A 6,319-nucleotide genomic window follows, 5' to 3' on the forward strand; every position below is an offset into this window, starting at 1 on the left:
GGAATCCATTGCCTGTGGGGGGAAAGTGTTGTGTATAGAATCCTTAGACCACAAAATTTGGCACATCCATATTACTTGTTTACGTGGCGTTTCTGGATTGGATTTTATTCACAGAGATCACGAATTCATTTCATCCTGGCATTTTGTCTTCCTCCGAATAACTATGAGCTACACCAACATTGATGAGTTCCACGTAAATTTAAAACGAGCACCACCAAAATTGTACAACTTTTATTAATAAACTCCTAATTGTTTTATAATTTTCTCATTTTTTTCAAAAGTATTTACATTACTGCAGATGAGTTGATGGGTTATTTGACCACTTGACCAAGTAGGATGCGAAAAAGTCTAAGTCTTGGATTAAAAAATTGGCAATTTTTTTAGGTGTAAAAGTAATAAATATTATCAAGTGATGAAAAATAATTGTAAAATTGGAAGAGAGAGATGTATATATATATATATATACACACACCCCATGTTGTTATTATGACTTTTTGTTAAGGATTGAGTTCTAAAATATATGTTATATGTCAATAACTGAGTCATTGTTGACAAAGAAGGAAAAAAAGCAACTGAGTCAAATAAATCTTATATTCAGTAAGTGATTGCATTTGATGAAAAAAGTTTGTCTTCAAAGTATTAATTTAGTTGATAATTATATAATAATTTTAATTAAAATAATTTATATAATTATCATTATCATAACAATTTAAATATATTCGCTTTTACTAAAAAAATTAAAAGGCAATTATCGGAAAATTTTGTTTTAGAATAAATCATGGATTGGAAATAAGTATGTTAGTGGAATTTTATGCTTTTAGAAGTATATAAATTACTAATTAGAAATTTATTTATGCATTAATTAAATTATTCACCTTATTTTCATGCATAAATTAAGATTTTCTAAAATTTAATTTCCCCTAATCGAAACTTCATTTTGTGGACGTGAATGTACGCTTCGTTACACAAGATAATTACATAAGACAAGATTTGGTTCAATTAATAGTAGAAAGAAGTTGATACATACTTTGATATGATTTCCTTTGGCATTTGTTTTTGATCTTCTTTTACACCTTTTTGGTTCAGACCAAATGGAGCATCTGAAAACGAAAAAGAAGATGAAGACAAGATTTTTTCTTAACGGTACGATATCATGTGTTTATGTTCCTCTTTAAGCTAGACAAATTATTAGGGCAGGACTAACCTTTTCTACCGTCTTACTCTTTTTGAATAAAAAACGTTTAATTACCCTCCTCTTATTTCTTTTAATTTTTAATGTCTCAATTTTACATTTTCTTTTATTGGCAGGGAGAAAATCCTGAAACCTTTAGTTCTCGAATTAAAGTTTCACCGTATACAAGAATGTAATTTCTACTTGTAATATATAATCTCATAAGCAAAAAAAAAAAATAGAGCATGCTATCCATTTGGTCACTTTATTTCTTGAAATGATCAATGTTTATAAAAATTAATATTTCTATCACTTGATTAGAAGTTAATGAGTGCCAAACATGACTTTTCACTTCAACCGATTTTACTTATATAAACACTTTTCCATGGTGTATGAATTGACATGGACATGCCATGTGACTAATATTAGCTAATGGGAAAAAAATAATGTTATATAGTTGTTAGCTTTGAATAATTGAATAATCAACATTATAATTTTTATAAACATTAATGATCAAAATGTGATTTTTCATAGTCTAGTAATCAAAATAAAAAATCTCAAAAGTTAAATGACAAAATGAGTAATTTGCTTCAAAAAAAAACCTTGAAATTTTAATAGTTTATACTAATTTCTCATACTTTTGTTACTTTTTAATATTAAAGATTATTAATATGATACTAAAAAAGTTTAAATATATATAAACTACATTTAAGTTAAATATTTATCTTGATGGTCGTGATGAATCAAATGTGAACAAAGGTAAATTTATACAAACAGGAGAGTATTTTATATATATATATATATATATATATTCATAGTTTAGGGTGCCTTTTGGAAACGACTTCTTATAGTGGCCTCACGAATGTACCCAAGATAAAGACAGCAGCTGAAGTGGAGCTTGAACAATGTTTGGGAGCAGCATTTAGCGTACCACTTTTGAGAATGACTTGGATAATAGGACATCTATATAAGGAATTCTTTTATTTTATTTTATTTTTAAATTTCTCTGATTATCTCCTTTCATTTTCCTTTTTGGATTTATTATTCATTTATTTTGTGTGGCTTCCTTCCTTCAGGCCTACATGGTGCATTTATGTTCTGTGGGCTTAGTCAATGGTGAACCCGACCACGAGAATATAAAAAAACAATTCAAGAAATTATTAATAAAAGAGGAAAGAAGGTTGGACTTAATGTATACTAATATGAACGTGCAAACTTCAATTTATTTAATTACAAGAAACAAATGATGAGTTGTACATAATGGTTGAAAATTCAAGTAGAGACGACGAATTTTACTTTTCAAATGAAACTTTAGAGGCTAAAGAAAACTTATTTATATTTTTAAAAATGGAAATATTAATATATAAAAAAATTGATACAAATATAATTAATAACAAAATATTTATATTTAAATATTATTATATTATTTATCTTTAACCTGGTTTCTAGTTTGGATTGGTTTCAAAATTTTATCAAATCAAAGTAAAACCAAAATATTAATTCGACTTGATTTTGAAACCAAACCAAAAATTTCACTCTTCAAACCAAATCAATTGGTTTGATTTGATTTTTCGATGCTTTATCCTAATATTTGATGTATTATCATGATATAAATTTCAAAAATTAACTCATGCTAGATATATGATAACTAAAAACCAAGATTAATGCTGATATTGGACATGTATACAGGTCCCATAAATGATAGTATATATCTAAAATTAATCTTTGTATTCTGAAATTTTTGAGGGGAAAAAAGGCACAACGAAGATATAATCCTATAATTTCTCTCAACAATTGATGTAAATAATTATAACCACTTTCATTTAATTTTCGCATAATTAATTATATGATAATTAATGTGGGGAATAATGGGACACATGTGAACCCTTTGAAATGATTTATGAAATTTAAAAACTTGCACGAATATATGGAATAATTTTCCTTGCTTTCGTTGCTTGATAACAATTTGACACCACCTTGAGCACGTCAATTTATAGTCAAAAGCAGATTCAAAGGTCAATGGCACGAGCGTCCAATGGGTCACCAACTAATGACATGAAGAGGCAGTAACATGGAAAGCCTTTGAAATTGGCCATTTTTCAATATTTTTATTTTTATATATTATTTGTTTATTTATTTATTGCTCTATATGCCTTTCATGCTTCTCTTTGAATGGTTTTTGGTAGTAATGGCGATGTGAGAAAGTGCAAGGAAATGTCTTAACGATAAGATATTGACTTAATCAGAAACTTCTAATTGTGTCATAGATTCTTTCTTTAATAACTTTTTTTTTGGTTGGTATTTGAATCGATACGGAATTGGAATTGGCAACAAGTGAGGAAGCTTCATTTGACAGCACTACCCACTATTTGCTCGACCATTTTTCAAAAATTTTACCACTTTGTCGGTTCATGATATTTTGACCCACTACAACTTAGATTTATTGGCTATTCAGTTTGGTAAAACCTTTCTCTTGTTGGTACGTAGCTACCAAGCAACTTCCCATTTACATTTTGGCGGGTCTTGTTTGATTTTGATGACTTGTTCCACAATTAAACTTTTATCTTTTATCTTCATCCATTTTATCCACATATATATATATACACACACACTTAATTATTATTACAGTCTCCGTAGGGCGAATAAAGATTAGATCTCATTTTTATTATATATATGATGATCATGATAAATAGATATTCCTTGAACCTCAAAAGAATAAGTTGTACAGTCACATTCTGCTTTCTTGATTATTCATGAATCACGCAACCACTTTATTGTTTCGTTTGGTTGGAAGTATAGGTTCGTCGAAAGGAGTGCGAAAAGCATTGTTGTTGATAACATATGGTCCTGGCTTCAAAACCATCATGAAGACTGCTAATACCATATATGTTTTTGTTATCCTCTCAATCTTATCACGGTCAATCCTTAATTAGACAAAACATATTACACTAATCCGCTCTGAGAGTGAAGTGGTACACTTTCTTCTAGAAATGCTAATTAAAAGTATGTTATATTGCATGACTGGATAGGAAGACTTGCTTGGAACTTCACGAGAAAGGAACAAATCAGGGAAAAGTCAGTAAGTGATATTAAATCACCAATCAAGTAACAGTTTCTGCTTAGTGGTTCTCCAATGATTGTTGGACTCCCCCACACAACACTCTCTAAGAAAGCACTTAATTTCCTGGAATTGGCGTTTGCTCACCCACCTCCATATATATCTACCTTTTGATTCAGGATTTTTATTAGCCACATTGCAAGTGTATAGTGCATGTATGTCCCTACTTGATTTAGTTCAGCAAATTTTGATTGCACTGTCACCATCATCCAGGGGTTCATCGTAGTTTCTTGATGTTGGCTATGGCGGCTAATAGAGCAGTGGGACATGAAATGAATATTGACTTGTCTCAAAAATTTCTAGTCTTGGTTAATTTGCTTTTTTGAAGTGAAGGAAAACCGGGAATAATTAAAGGTATAAAGTTCCAATTGATGTCAATTTCAGTAAAAGAAAGCTAGAGGAAACTCAGCTGCAAAACCCAATAAAAAGTAAAATTGTAAACCTGAAATCACTTATAATGAACCTCACAAAGGACACTAGCATGCTTAAAGTGGATAATAAAGTCTTCATTATAGTCAATGTTCCTGCAATATAGAAGGATTGAATGGAAAATATATAAAAGAGTTGTAATCGCATCTTTGTCAATAAATTGGCAGTATTTCCTTTTTTGAGAAAGATATGATCCTTAAAAAAAAAAGCATAATGCTTAAATAGGTCCCTAAATTATTTAAGCATAATGATTATTGATCTACTAATTTTTAATAATAAAAATCTCACTTATCATTTTATGTCTATATGACACTGACAAAATATTAATGTGAAGGATGATAAATGTCACATTATTAAGTTATTACACCAAATTAGCATGATATGCTATCATCAACTATGATATACCAACATGCTATATCATAATCGATTATAATATTTTAGCATGTCACGCTAGCATCACGAAATATAAAATAACAAATGACATTTTGATTAAATCAATCATTAGTAATAAGGGTTTTTGACTCAAAATAAAAAGTTAAAGAATTTATTTGACTTAAAATAAAAGTATAAGAGTTTAATTAAATGTAATAAAAGTATAAGGGCTTGTTTGAATTTTTTTAAAATAATTTAAGAGCTTTTTTATATATTATACCTAAAAAAATTAAATATTAGTATGAATCGGTAAAAGTATAAAAATTGTGTGAATTCTCCCATTATATGGGATCCGGTTCTAAATTTGAATTTAGATATCAATATAGATTAGTAGAAAATACGAAAAAGTCAATTTTTATTGTATTTCTTTGGTCAATATATAAATTAAAAATGAAAAGAGGAACCATCATATATACTTGTAATATCTCTTCATGGTGAGAATTAGTTGCATGCTTAATGGTTTAATGACAGAGCAAGTGGCTGGCTAACAACTCCATTAGTATTCTTTACTTCATTTTGGTCCTTCCATTTATTTGATGCTAACAGCTATCATCTCTCCCTTCTGTATTCCATTATGTAAAGTGCTTTTCCCTCTTTATACCTACTTTCTTTTTAATCCCCCCTGTTTCCTTTATGCTGTGCTGATATGGTTAACACACCCAAGACTTGCCTCGTCAACTGCCAGAGAATGGTTTGCTTAATTTGCCTTTGTGCCGCCAGGAAGAATGATTGAATTGTTATTTGTTTAATTACATGTTCTCCAAGTTTACAAACTTATATATATGATTAGTTCAGTAAAGGCCACAAATCAAATTTCCCATGTAAATTGCAAAATATATAGGCCAGCTGTTGATCTGTACTTGACTTTGATGCATTGTTGACACATTCAGCTCATCTGTGTGAACATTGGAAAAGAAAGCAATATGATGCCACTTAAAAGGAGACATGTATGAATTTGAAAGACATTTAATCACATTTTATTAGTTGATTCAAATACATGCTAAATCAGTCATGATCCAATACAAAAAAAAAAAAAAAACCTCAGAAAATTCAAAGCGAGGAAAATCACAAACAATTTCTAACAACAAATCATGATTTTGATTTCCTCCTGTAAAGCTTCCCAGATACATGCACAAAGACTAGTTAAGTCACCAAGTTCATTGCCTTTT

Source organism: Theobroma umbraticum, unplaced genomic scaffold, assembly GCF_002168275.2.
Source record: "Theobroma umbraticum cultivar Fairchild unplaced genomic scaffold, ASM216827v3 scaffold_44.0, whole genome shotgun sequence".
In the NCBI taxonomy this organism is placed as follows: domain Eukaryota; kingdom Viridiplantae; phylum Streptophyta; class Magnoliopsida; order Malvales; family Malvaceae; genus Theobroma; species Theobroma umbraticum.